We start from the raw sequence: 15,029 nt of genomic DNA, 5'->3' as shown, positions 1-15,029 counted from the left end.
CACTATTCACAATAGCAAAGACTTGGAATCAACCCAAATGTCCATCTGTGACAGACTGGATTAAGAAAATGTGGCACATATACACCATGGAATACTATGCAGCCATCAAAAAGGATGAGTTTGCGTCCTTTGTAGGGACATGGATGCAGCTGGAAACCATCATTCTTAGCAAACTATCACAAGAACAGAAAACCAAACACCGCATGTTCTCACTCATAGGTGGGAACTGAACAATGAGATCACTTGGACTCGGGAAGGGGAACATCACACACTGGGGCCTATCATGGGGAGGGGGGAGGAGGGAGGGATTGCATTGGGGAGTTATACATGATATAAACGTCATGCACATGTACCCTAGAACTTAAAGTATAATAAAAAAAAAAAAAAAGAAAAAAAAAGTCAAAAAAAAAAATAAATAAAAAAAATAAGTGATCCCAAGCACGAGGGCAGATATCTGATTGTCAAAGAAGCCTGCACAATCTTTGCATGGCCATATTTGTTGGAAAGTCCTTCTTTATATTGAGCTAAAATTCATCTCCTCTAACTTCTGCCACAGTCCTGGTTCTGTCTTTTGGGCACAGAAAAACCAGGTATGCTCTGATTTCATGCATTACCCCTCCTAACACTTGGAAGCAGCGGTGGTGCTCCTCATTTGCATGCTCAATGTCTTCTGACTTTACCCTCATGAAAATCATTGGGGCAGAGTAAGATGCAGACTGTTTTTCCAGAGCATTAGATTCCGTAGATCCATGCTAGAGCTCAGAAATCTACCTATGTGCTGCTCCCAGGAAATATAGAGTTTGGAAATCTTCCCATTTCCTACATTCAGGGACTGCATTCAATGTTATCTGTTTTACAAATGAGGAAACAGACAGAGAGAATGAGAAATGTGCCCACAGTCCCATTGCTAATAAGTGGCAGAGCTAGGATTTAAATTTCAGAACTTAACCAGTGGCTTTCACTGCTACCAGTATAAGAAGGGAAGACAGACAGTGGTAAATAGTAATGTATATTGAATTATAGAATGACTTTGGACTGAATCTACCAGACATGTATGAATAGGAGTCATATTGTAACACCAATTCTTTGCTCTACTGAATATTTGTGTCTATTGTAGGGCCTACTAAGGTAGCATTTACCAAACTTTAAAAAAACACAAATTCTACAAGATTTTAATAATTTTTGATAAAGATAAATATAAAAACAAAGAGAGGGGTTAGTCTTTAAATACATTTATGGAGTAGCAGGTTAAAAAAATTAAACATTTTTCTTATTTGCGCCACTTATCAGAGCCTTCAATATACTAATATCAATTTTTACACTCAAATAAATAATATATTATGTGGGATTCTCAAACTTATTACAACCTGGCTTTCCTTTCTTCTTTCCTTCCCTCTCTCCTTCCCTCCCACTTTCCTTCCTTCTTTCTTTCTCTCTCTCCTTTCCTTCCTTCTTTCTTTCCTTCCTTCCTTCTTCCCTCCCTCCCTCCCTCCCTCCCTCCTCCCTCCCTCCCTCCCTCCCTCCCTCCCTCCCTCCCTCCCTTCCCCTTCCCTCCCGTCCCTTCCCCTTCCCTGCAACAACCTCCCTTCCCCTCCCCTCCAACAACCTCTTCTCCCCTCCCTTCCCCTCCAACAACCTCTTGTCCCCTCCAACAAGCAAAATGCAAATGTTTATTGAGCACTTACCACGAGCACCAGTTCAGTATTTACTCTCCTTTTCCCAAAATTGGCAACATCTTAAGGATAAATTATTATTTAAACAAGTGAAAGAAGATTTTTCTCTATTTGAAAGGAGTTGGGGGAGTTCTACCTGATTTTCTCTTGACTCTGTGGCTTCTTGTTTAGCTCTGAGAACTCTCTAGCATTTTTCTGAGTACACTGTAAACGTTATTGATCATTCCAACCCAACACGTTGAGTATGAGGTAATGGCAAACTTTTCCAGTGTGAGTGTTTTGTTATGAGTTGTAAATCAAAGAATTGAATGCCTAAAATAGTTCATGTGATCTTAAATGTGGAGCCACTTACTGGCTCTTCATGTACTGAATGTTAAATTCAATAAATACTCAAATACATTGATTGAGAGATCCTTGTGTAGCAATGGTTTCAAGAACTGGCATTTGATAGTGACACATGAGATATCTAATATCTTAAAAAACAAAACTCTCCTGCATATGATAAAAAAACCTCCCCCAGTTTTGGTCAATCCACCAACTATTTCTTCATCCTCATCTAATGAAACAATCCCAGGCTGTAATACAGTGAAGGATATTTTACCATGGGAGGAAGAACAATCATCTGAGAAAAAAAATTGTATTATCTTTATGAAAGCTGAATTTTGAGAATTTCGGTTGCAAGATTCTTATAAGAAAATCCTATTTACATAATTCACATACTGAATTTCTAGCTATGCGTTTGTATCATAATAATATACAGTCTTCCTGAAGACTTTTATTAGGTGTCCCTTCCCCCATTTTGTTTCTAACTCACTGAAAGCTTAGGAATAATGCAGCATATATCAGTTCCATTTGCAGAGTGTATGAATTTTATATGTAAATGAATTGAGTAGACTGCCTTAGAGGATGCAAGGCCTTGCTGTTTGGTTTTAATCTTGATGCTGGGAAATAAATTTGGAATTGTTGATGGGTACTGTTCTTGAGTTCAATTATTAGCAGACATTAACTGAAGTACAGAAGCATCATTTGGGTATAGCAACCTGTCAGCCATGGGGATTATCAGATTAAAAATGGAAGTGCACTAATTACTGAATCAACATTATGTGTCGATAGTGCTTTCTGGGTCATGCATAATAAGTAGAAATATTATCTTGGATGAAAAATTTCTGGCTTTTTGCAACACAAAATGTTGAGAACAAGTTTTGACTTTTGTTCTTAATCCTGTTCATAATCTTTTCTAGCCAAAAAAATGTCAGATCTGATCTTATTAAGAGGCAATGTTGCTGTAATTGAATGAAACTGAATCAGTTCTTAAAATAGAGATGTTTGTAGAACAGAGAAGGACAATTTATCAGCCCCAATGGAAATATCCGTTGAGAATATCCAGCTTCCCTTCCTCCAAATTTGTGTTCATAAAGCAACCTCTGCTTTATAATTTGTTTTCCTGGGGGATTTATGCACCATGATTGAGTTTGCCGATAGTCTCCATTCATGCACCAAGTAGGTCTTTCTGCACACATTGAATTTACATCTGGTTGATGAAGTTATTTTTGTAAGTTTACTTAGTCCTAGTTTTCCTTTTTAGCTTGCCAATACTGGGTGCCCTTAAAATTTGAGTTTTGGGCCCTGCAATCCTGAGGCTGGAGCCTGGAACCGTGCCCTTCTATGCAGAGTAAAATACCATGGGCAATAGTAGCCAGATGGTCTATTTTCATGACATTTTACAAATTGTATCTGTGCCATTTGTCTTGCCTGTGATTTAGTGATGAAAGGAGTATAGATTTATAATATTTTTAATGTAAATTGAGCTAGAGAGTTTTCTGATTCTTTGTGCTTGCAGAGCTGTGAACCCTATGGTAGCCTGTCCATTGCTGGCCTTGTCTTCTGGAATTTTGTCTTGAATGCAGTTTTTTTCCACATCACATGGCTGTGGCTGAGTCACTTGACTTGTTTTGGCCAATGGATTATTAGCAAGTGTGATTCATGCAGCGGCTTTATTAACAGTTGAACAATGGGGCTATCTTTCGGAGGTCAGTTGCCTGTGTGGTATGTAGGGAAGCTAGTGCTAGATTTCAGTAGTGATTGGACACATGAAGGAAGGGCCCTAGAGCATGAGAGGCCATTCTGGAAATTCCAGTCCTAGTCCCAGCTGAACACAGATACATGGGAGACCCCAGCTCCATCCTGTGAAGTAGAAGATAAATGCAGAAGAATGGCTCATCTGAGCAGAATCAACTCATGGAATTGCGATAAATAACAAAACATTATTTTTTACACTAATATGTTTTGATGGGTGGTTTGTTGCACAGCAGTCGGTAAATGAAATGATTCTTTTGCCATAGCTATGGATTCCTTTACAAATGTATTCAATCAAAAATGTTAGATACAAGATGTATTGAATATCAAAAGGAAATAATATCTAATTTCAGGGGCTCCCATAGTGAGTAGTACTTATCCAAGGTCCCTTGTGCCCATTTTAGTGTGCTTGTTCTATACAAGAGTGGTATTACACTGCCATCTGGTGGTAAAGGCTAAATGTTCTGGACTTTTCCCGGAAAATGGTGCCTTTATCCAGTAGCATTTGTGAAACTGTTAAAATACAAAAATGCACACATGATCACAAAAGACTCCAGAGAACCTAAACTGACAAGAAAAAACCTTTCATGTAACCTTTTATGAGGTGAAAATGATGAAATTTACACAAGTGTATGCACGGTACAAGCATTCTTTGCTGTGGTCAGTTGCTCTTACTTCCTAATCACTCTGGAACACGTTGTGGACTCTAGAGAAATATTGTGCTACGGAAAGCTGGTTGTGTTTCTTCTCCTCCTTTCTACTCATCTTCTTCTCTCTACTAAGAGAGCATGATACTCAGAAGTGAAAATTTTCTTCCTTCTTCTTTCTTCATCAAATGAGTATGACTTTGTGAGATGTTCCTCAGCACACACTGAGACTTGATCAACCTTTTTGATGTGGACAGAGGCTGCTGTGAGTGAGGTGGGAAGTAGGTAGGCGGTGGAAAATGAGAGTTTTCAGGTGTTGATTTCATTTGGTGTTGCCATTGTTCTTTAACAGTCATTGGCAGGAACCTGTACTATCAGGAAGCAAGGCAAGGTCAGTTGCAGCTGAATGACTCAGCGAGCGTGACCACCTGGCCTGGCTTCCCCATGCTATTATGAGCTCAACCCAGTAGTAACAGAGCTCATTGAGGTTTAGATCTAGGGCTCTGCCATTGGGAATACCCTTTCTTCTTCAAGATAGATTAAAGGAGAAACTCACATACTGTTTAGGCTCAAAAACATATACTGTGTAAGAACCACAAATTTCTTCCTAGAGATAACGTTGTGTCAAAGAAAAATAAATATATTTTTGTAGTATATTTACCACTAAGATACATCAGCACAACATTTATTATCAAAAGTAATGGGTACATATATGTGTTCATGTTAAGTCTAGAAAAGAAAAAAAAAACTTTCTTCCAAGTAAAATGATTTTATCTGAACTTATGATGTTGAAGGAAACACAGTACTCATTTTCTCTTTTCAAGTTGAAGTAAATTTCTCTTAACATAATATGTATTGCAATAATAGCATCTAGTTAAGATTTCATTATGACATTTCAGTTCAATATAATACACAATCCCTGCCATGTTTTTATAAAACATTACTTGGTATGAGATATTCACATTAACTACAATTGCTGAAATGACTGATGTTTAAATCTAATGACAGTTTCTATCATTATTAAACTTCATTATAAAATAAAGTCTGTGGGTGGAATTGTGGCTTGATGCTTTTGTAATTTGCTCTCTACCTTTTCAATGTACTTTTCAGTTACATCAACTGAATCATTTCATCTTACAGATGCAAAGATGAAGGAAAAGAACAAAAACATGGCCATTAACGGAAGCAGTGCAAATGTGCATAGTTAATGGAAACCATTTTGACATTTTGTATTTGATTCCATGGTGTACCTACTCAAACAATTTCAATGGCGTATTAGAACAAAATGCTACATTGTGCTCTTCACTAAGAATGAGAGTAATAGACTTCAAAAATTACCTTTTCACTGAAAGTATTATCTGCTGGAAATGAAGAAATGTTTTACATTATGAGAGGCTAATAGCAGCAAAAAGGAGCGAGGGGTTGGCAGGATAACTCAGGCAGGGGAGGGACTTGACTCTTTACTCTCCAAAATGCATTTTTCCAGTGTGCAAAGCACAATAACAATATTCCCCTTCAATATTTTGGGTTCTAATAATACGGACTCTAGTTTTCTACATCTTCTGACTGTGTTGTTACTAATCTGAGTGCAGGATTATATCCTAGTTATGAAGGAATCAAGATCTCTATTTTACCACGGGATCAAAGTGTAAAGCATAATGACTGCTTTTGAATATGTTAATTTTGATTCTGGGAGAAAAATTTCCTTTCTAAAAAATGAAGAGTTAAAAAAATCTGAATATAGGAAAAATAACTACTTGGTCCCCATTGCCCATGCTAATAGGCAGCTCATTTACTGGGGGAGTAAATGTAGGTCCCCTGGATTCTGCTAAAGATGTGGTTGATTAAGAGCATTCTGATGTAAGTCAGGAAAGAGGATGCCTACGCATTTGAGGAAGTAGTCCTGCTTGCGGGAGGTGTATGCACCTTCTTTACCATTCATTAAAGTACTTTCACATAGGAATTTCTTATTTGATTGTCATAACAACTCTGTGAAGCAAGCATTATTTCCTTCATTTTTCTCACATGAAAACTGAGGCTCAAAGACATTATGTAATTTGCACAAGTTCACACGTCCAATAAGCAACCAGGAAAGCAACCCCTCTTTTGATTCTGTTCGGGGAAAATGTGGAGGTGGGGAGAAAAAAAGGGGAAACAAATCAGTTTTACAAGACAGAATGGAAGAAAACTTTTGCTTGGGACTGAGCAGGTTTAATTGTGTAGGTTGACCCTGACTCAAAGGCAGAAGCAAGGATGATAGAAGAGAAGACAATGAATGGTACAACCTGAAGTTAATTTTGTTTACAGCAGTCTAACTTCTATAAATTAACCAGGTAATAAGTGACTTGGCATTTGATAGCATGTTCTAACGGAAAGAAATATCAAGATCCGGTCTCCCTGGCACTCGCTCTGCAGCTGACTGCACTGGTGTGATCAAGCCACTGCCCACCATGGGCAAAAGCTCAATGCTCACCTCAGGGAGTCTCTACCCTGATGCCTTGGTAATCTCATGGAGAAGAGGCAAGCAGAATCTGAGTCAGAGCTGCCGGAAACCCAAAGACTTACTTCTGTAAAAGAGGAAAGGACGATATGCTTTGAGGAGAAAAGACAAAGGAGGGAAACCCCACAGCAACATCTTTTTTACTACTTTCTATATTTTTTCTTGCAATTCAGCTGCAACCCAAGTTTCTGGTCCTTGGTCCATTGTGAATGCCGAGTGGACACCAGCAGTTCAGTGCATCTCACAGTCGTGTAGCTCAAGATGGGGCCTACTGTGAACATTCACCCTTTTCATTGCTTGTCTTGTAGTTATAGATTGTTTGGAAGCTGACAAGTGATGCAGGGGAAAATAAGAGGTCTGAATACTAAAAAAATCAATGTTTGTGTTATCTGAGAGAAACAAAATGATAAATGTCTACAAAAGCCTAAGGTGCCAAAAAAACCAGTTTTATATGAAAATAAAAATGAGTCAATTCACTGGTTGTGACTCTCTTAAACATAAAGCAAAGAAGCAATAGTATTAGCTTGTTTTAAATTCCAAATCTTTATTGTCCCGGCCGATTTTTAGGAGGACTGAAACATTGTCATGCATGTGCTGTGCGTGTATGTGTGTTGTGGGGAAGAGGTATGTTAGTGTGAAACTTTTTCTTTTACACTGGCTTCTTTCTTAACATGGCAAACTTACTCTTTCAGAGCAGTCATCTGGCCCCATCACATTGGTGACCAGCACATGATAGTAAGAATTTTTTGTACTCAGTATACACCAACCAGTGAGATTCCTTTTTTGTCTTCATTTTAGATTAAATATATCGACAACAGGCATGCTTCTATTAGCTTAGATGACAGAGTGTTATTTTCTGAGCTGTAACTCATTTCTGCAGATTCTGCTTTTAAATGGGACATTCCTTCCATCCTGAAGTAAAGCCACATCTGCAGAGAGAGCAGGCTGTAGTTTCTCTGTGAAGAAGCAATTGCCATAGTTTCTGATTGAGAAATTGTAAAGGACAATTCCCAAATAAGGGCATCTGCAGTCAGCTGAAGGGCCAGTGCTCCGGGGCAGGTTAGAGACCTGTCAAAAGCCTATTGAACAAGTGGCTTGTCGCAAAAGACATTGTGGGGTCTGGCACTCAGTTGGAACAGTACAGTGATCCTGTCCAAGGAGGGTCAGCAGGTTACAAAGGACTGGGAGTGTTGTGACTTCATATGACCCATGTTAGCAAGGATATGTTGAGTGAGAGGTGGAAATCTCGTGCTCACGGTGGCCTTCAGAAGCTCAGTCCTGAGCACACTGCATACATAGAAGGTAAGGAGGCATAGACTAACACCAGGCCCATGTGTTTAGTGAAGACTGAAGTCAGAGGCATCTAAGGTACTCAGAGGCTTGGCTCTTGTTGGCTTATGGTCAGAAAAACACTAAACCTCAAGCACCCCGATGGGGTTGGGGCAGGAAAAAGCTTGTGAAGTTCCTCAAGGACAACAGACTATGAGCAGTCAATGCAGTTGATCCTTTTAAAAAATGGGAGCCATGGAGATATAGAAGGCTCATGTGCTCCTGCAATTCTGTCTTCAGAGTAGGGGATTGGTGGAGACACTTTTTTCTGCTTTTGTTAGGCACTGCTCACAAGGACAACAACTGGGTCTGTAGAGTGCTCTCCGCAGGAACAATGTGGGTGCTGGCTCAGGTGTCCTAGGTAGAGGGCACAAACTTTGCTCTCGATTATGTGGGGGCCAAGGTGCCAGGTGAACAGGTGGAGAGGCCGAAACAAATGTCCTATGTAAGCATTTGCTTCTTTGTGGAAGCAGACAATAATAGTTTTCATTATAATTGTTATTCAATAAATGTAAAAACATATTTGCTTGCTCACATAAATACATTAGTGCAAAGAACGTGTGCCATGGTGCACCTACTACTTGTATTTGGACATTTACCTATTAAGAAACTTCAGAGTTACCTAAAATGTGAAGCAGCATTTGTGAGTAACTTGAGTAAACTCTACTCTAGACAAAATGGCCACTGAATTTCAGGGAAGGCTTCTGTCTAAAACTGCTTAGTTTTCACCAAATAGTACTTTAAAACATATACTGTTATTTAAGCCACTAAACCGTGCCTTAAGTTCTAGGCATTTCCATTGGCAATTACATACAACGAAGAAAAAACCACAAAAATTATCACCTGATGTGTGAATAGTGAAGGTAGACAATGGTGCCAGGTGGTGCCTGGGTGTGTAATCACGAGAACAGTGTGTCAAAGCACAGCAATCAATAACAAAGAAAAATCAACACATATTCAGCATCGTCCTTATAGTGTGAAGCTGATTATCCACTTCAAGTAATTGAGGCAGAAAGATGAACGTGTTGAGTAGCCTTTATTTCTCTTTTGGAATGCAGAGCTAGGTATACAGGTTAAGTGGTGTCTTATATTGCTCATCATTCTCTACCTCAGCCACAGATTTCCAAAAAGAGAGAAATATTTTCCATTGACTGACTAATGCCTACCTGGTTTCTATCATCTTAAAACTATGCTGTCAATGGGAAATGAGTAGTTTATGATTTTTTCAATTGCATACATGTATGCATAAATACATACATAAACATACGGAAACATAGAGACACACGTACATATACACAAGTACATACCACTTATATCCCTTAAAGGCTTCAGGTGCATGGATTTCGGTTACATTAAACTTCAAACAGATCCTCTTAAAACAGACTCTCCTGTTTTACACCTATGCTTCTAAAGAGGAAGCATGGTCTATGTTAACTGAGGGAACACTTCACCCATCCAGGTAAGAAATGGGCTTGCATGACTCCACAATGAAGAACTCTTCTAGGTCTCCATGGGAATTAGAGAATGCTTGTTCCCCTCAGCCTTTGAAGATGCATGGCCATCTTCCTTGGTGAAACATGCTGCTACTGAGTGCATCACTCCCGTCATCACTGTGAAAGCTTGAAATCTCTCATGTTAGCTTAGGACCATTGCTGCTTCTCACCCTGTGGGTGAGCAGCCTTCGTGGACAGAAGATCATTATAATTTCAGTGTTGCAGCTTCCTCTGCATAAAACCTGTAGTCTTCAGTACATTTGATATCCCATGAAAACCTTACTCTTCAAGATTTTAATCTGAATCTTCTCTAATCCTCCATACCTATGTTAAGCTTCCACACCTTAGTACTCTATCCTTCTTTCAAGGGCCATTTTCAGCTGTACCTCTTCAATAGACCATTGCTCTAAGAAATACCAATGTCTCATTGCTTTGAACCTCTCATAGTAATTCTTCTTCAGTACATGTTGGGCACAGTTGGAGGTTATAGTGTAGCCTCTGGAGTTAATGGACTTGGGTTTGACTCCTGGCTCTGTCGCTGTCTTTGGGTGAGTTGTGTAATATGTCTAAGCTGTGTTTCCCACCTCTGCAGGTCAGAGCAGTCATATTCTCTCTCATGTAGGGAATATGTGGGAATTGAAGAATCAAATGCAGATAAAGCACCAAGTCAGGGTACATAATATGTGCTCCATAAAAACTAGCCTCTGTTTTCACTACATACACATCGCACTTCTGTATCACGTAGATTTCCTTTTACATATGTTCTTTATACAGTGCGTGTCCTCAAGGAGAATCCCAGATGTACACATGTTATGAGGTCAGACATGACCAGGCTTATTTAGAGGGATTTGGGGGCAGCACCCCAAACATCTACTTTCATGAGGATTCTAAGAGACTCAAGGAAAGAAATGTACTTTTGAGGGGTGAAAGTCCAGTGGGGAAACTTGGCTAAGAAGGCATATTGAAGTACAATCTTTTGTATTTTTCTCAAATGTTCCTTTGGCCCAGATCCCCAAGTCTTTTTACTGAAGACTTGAGATAAATTGGCTCCAATGTTTAGCTTATAAAATAATAGGCAATCTAAACTGAAGGCAAATGTCTGCATGATTTTGTGCTTAGGCTGCAGACTGATGCTATTCCACCTATTTTACTGAAGTAACTACTAAGGCATTCATGGCATGGGTAGAACAAAGAGGATTCCCCACGGCATATAGTCATCCAGAAGAAGAACGGAAGTCTGCAGTCATCTCTGCGACCCAGGTACTTCTATGCTGGGTTGCAATTTCTATGCTGTGGCAACAGTGGACCTTAGAGAATCAAATAGCCACAAGAATTCTTGTGGCCATAGTAGAGCACAAATGGGAAGCATACCACATAGTGTGCAGAAGAGCTAGATTTGCCAGAACACTTTTGATGCTACAGCAGAACCTAAGCATTTCCTTAATTAGTTGCGTTAGTCTAAGTCAGGCGGGGATTGCCGTGCTCTGCAGAAGGAGGTTCATCTGGCACGGGGCTGCTATCATGTTGCTGCTGGATGGCCTGGGCTTATGAGGCTTGAGGCGAACTGGATTATCCATTTTCATCACAACTAGGTTTTGAATCCCTTTAGGACAGAGACTAACCCATCATTATTAGTCTGCTTGGGTTGCCGTAACAGAATACCACAGACCGAATGGCCTAAGAAACAGAAATGTATTTTGTCACAGTTCTGGAGGCTGGGAGCCCAAGATCAATATGTCAGCAGGTTAGATTTATCGTGACACCTTTCTCCTTGGTTTGCAGACAGCTGCCTCCATCCTGCATCCTCACATGGCCTCTTCTCTGTGCATGCACTCCTGCTGTCTCCTCCTCTTCTTAGAAGGACACCAGTGCTACTGAATAAGGGTCCCACTCTTATGACATCATTTCACCTTAATTAAAGATCTTTAAAGATTTTATCTCCAAATACAGTCACACTGGGGTAAGGGTTTCAACATACAGATTTCAGGGGACACAGTTTCGTCCATAACATCATTTTCACCTTATTAAGCACAGGCTTACTACAGGGATAAAACTTTATTAAGAAATCTGGGTTGTTACAGCAGACCATGAGGGAAATAGGTTGAGGACTGAACATTGGAAGTATGAAGATTTAATTGGCTCAAAATAATAAAGTTCCTGGCATATCAGAACTCCATCAGTTCTCACCTGAAAAGCTACCCCAATTTAGCCATGCCTGAAGAAACTTTAACAGCGTGTTTACTAAGTCCCTAGAAGATGAAATACTGGAAACCTTTTATTCTTTCAGTGAGCTGATTGAGAAAAGCATTAGAAACAGGCAAAAGTAAGGTTTCTGTAACTCATGGCTGAGAGTATGAGGAAGTGTAGACCCCAGAAGACTCAGGAGGATTCCATTGTGCACATGGCTGTAATGCTCAGTATATCACATCAGCCACTAGAAAACTAAAACAAAGAGTGGTGCAACATGTACGTAGGTGCCCACTGCTTTTAATACCACTTGTTATATTCTAGAAATGTTAATTCTACTGGTGAATATATTCTGAGGCAGTAATTCAAAGATGTTTACTGCAGCATTGTTTATAAAGTAGAAAAGCTAACAGAGACCATGTCTGTAATGTTTCACATTTGGTTCAGTAAAATTATTATACAATCACACTATAGACAATTACACAATTCTAAAAAGTGATAATTACAAAATATTTGCGCTAATATACAAAGTGCTTATTCCTTCTTATGAAAAGAGGCTATCTGGAAGTCAACACACACACACACACACACACAGAGTTGTATAGTAGAGCAACTACATAAAAGGTACATCAAAGAGGCTAGAAGAATGTATGCCAAAGTGTAAAAATGATTATCTTTAGCTGGTGGCACTTCTAAAATTTAAAAAAAATTTTTTTCATGTTTTCAACATTATAATGCACATGCAATATTAGTATCATAAAAATGAAATAAAAATAAATATATTTCAAATAATGTTCACTGCTAAATTACCCCATCAAATAGTTGTATCTGTTCTGTTCCTGCCGTCAGTGTGTGAGAGCCCCTCCCCACCTCTTCAGTGACACAGATCCTATTCTACTCCCTTCTCCATTCCTTCTCATGTAGCAAATTGGATGCCACGTGCCATCCTGTCGAATGAATGAATGAATGCTCTAAGAGATTTTCTGCAGTTGATGTCTTTCTTTTCATTCCCACTGCCCCTTCTTCTCCTGCTCCTGGCCCACATTTTTGGAATGGCCCCGACTAATCTCCCTACAACTAATGTCCTTTCTTCCTACTGCCCTGGCAACTTGCTTTGTTTCCTGAGTAAGTAATGGAAACTTATTGAATCTCAGTTCTTAGTTTTTTTTTTTTTTTTTTCAACGAAAAAGTTGTAAAGTGCTTGAAAATCATTAGGCAGCAGTGGGGAGAGCAAAGAGGTTTGACTGACTTCTCTGTGAAACAATATTCCCCTACCCCAGTGCCATGCAGATATGCCTTCTGTGAAAGCTGTGGAAGATTGAAAATAAAAGGGGAAGAAAATGAATCATTTCCATGCCTATGGGACAGGAAAGAAGTTAAAGATAAGTAAAGATAGTCTCTGTAGAAAAGAAATAAAATCAAGATTAAAACTGTGCTTTTCTGTCATTCTCCACAGAATACACTCCTGGTTCCTTTATCCTGCAATAATATGGCACAGATGCTCTGGACTACTATGAGATAGGAGACAAGAATATGAACAATGAGCTGCATTTTTTTTCTTGGCTCTTCTAAAATTGGTCTTCAGCAAAGTGAAAAGGAAGGTTTGATTGCTACATCAAAGTATCTCTCCAGAATTCAAATCAAGACTTAACTTCCCACTAACAAAACTAACCTAAACACACACACACACACACACACACACACACACACACACACGCACATAGCTTACAGAAGACCCTTTTGCTCCTTTTCAAAAATATTATTATAATCTAGTTCATTGAAGCTGGACATGAACTAGGCTAAGCATTCATTCTAAACAGGTAACAAATATTAGGGACTTACATTTCCTGGGATTTTAACCTCTGCTCCCGCCCCATGTTGGATAGATTCTGAGGGTAGGAATGATTACAGAGTTTGCTTTGGAAACTGTGGTGTGGTTGCTATGACAACAAAACTTTAGGGCATTGTTGTCTACATGGGATCACAAAATGACAGATGGCCCATTATGGAACTGTATATATTTGAAGATGAAAAGAAAATACATCACTCTAAAGTCCATTCGTTGTGCTATTGCAGAAGAGTTGGGATACAATAACCGAGTAGGGTGAAAATAAGCAACCAGAAAGGAAAGGTTAAAATAAAAATTTATTCATCTTGAAAGCTTGTCAACCTACTTGAAGACTGCTTATAGATCACTCTCTCTTCCCATCCATAGAGAGAATTCTATCCTGTCAGGTATTTATTTGGCATTGCTTAGTGCAAATTAGAAACTTCCTTCATTATTACTACAGTTACGAGGTCAAAGTAAAACTGATTAAAAGCAAGAGGGTAGAACTCTTACATAAGTACTAGTGGGAAGGTGTAGTTTCCTTTCCCATCCTTGGAGTGGTTTTGGCATGTGCTAGAAGGTGCGGATGATGAAGCAACTGGAAAGGCTGAGTGTGTTTCCCTGTAGTCCTGTCCAGGATAGACCAGTCTGGATTACAGGTCAAAATAAGATCAAACTTCAAACACATGTGAAGTGAAGTTCTAAGCTAGGTCCTTAAAGCCATCACTGTGGATTCAGACAATACGTTTAGCAGAAACCATTGCAACAAGCTTAGCAAGGCTGGGACTGTGACTCACGCCTGTACTTCCTGCACTTTGGGATGCTGAAGTGGGAAGATTGCTTGAGCCCAAGAGTTCAAGACTAGACTGGGCAGCATAGCAAGACCTCAACTCTATAAAAAACACAAAAATTAGCTGAGCATGTTGGTGTGCCCTTGTACTCCCAGCTACTTGGGAGACTGAGGTGGGAGGATTGCTTGAGCCCAGGAGGTCGAGGCTGCAGTGAGCTGTGATTGTTCTACCGCACTCTATCCAGGGCAATAGAGCAAGACTGTGTCTCAAAACAAAACAAAACAAAACAAAAGGCTTAGCAATTTTGGCTAAGCTGGTGAACTTGGCATGGGTAAATGTGATATATCTGCTAAATGACACTATTTGTTTCTAAAATCTTTATATTCACTATTTGTCCTTAAAATCAGATGAGAAAAGTGATAGTCTTTGTGACTCTGAACACTTTCAGTATGTCTACAGAACATCTATTTCTGTCTGTTCTGTCTATTTCTCTACCTGTCATCTA

At 39.4% G+C, this 15,029-nt stretch overlaps 1 long non-coding RNA gene across 1 annotated transcript in view; it reads right to left on the bottom strand.

The window, feature by feature from the left end:
* LOC117078909 overlaps window positions 1-13,896 on the bottom strand; it is an 80,130-nt gene extending 66,234 nt beyond the window's left edge. The window contains exon 1 of the long non-coding RNA XR_004435196.1: window positions 13,748-13,896. This is a non-coding gene — a long non-coding RNA (uncharacterized LOC117078909). The remainder of the gene's footprint in view (window positions 1-13,747) is intronic.
* Between the last annotated feature and the right edge of the window lie 1,133 nt (window positions 13,897-15,029).

The sequence above is a fragment of the Trachypithecus francoisi genome, unplaced genomic scaffold, assembly GCF_009764315.1.
Source record: "Trachypithecus francoisi isolate TF-2019V2 unplaced genomic scaffold, Tfra_2.0 Lachesis_group7, whole genome shotgun sequence".
Lineage (NCBI taxonomy): Eukaryota > Metazoa > Chordata > Mammalia > Primates > Cercopithecidae > Trachypithecus > Trachypithecus francoisi.
The sequence above is the reverse complement of the archived record's forward strand: the minus strand, read 5'-3'. Positions and strand labels throughout refer to the sequence as shown.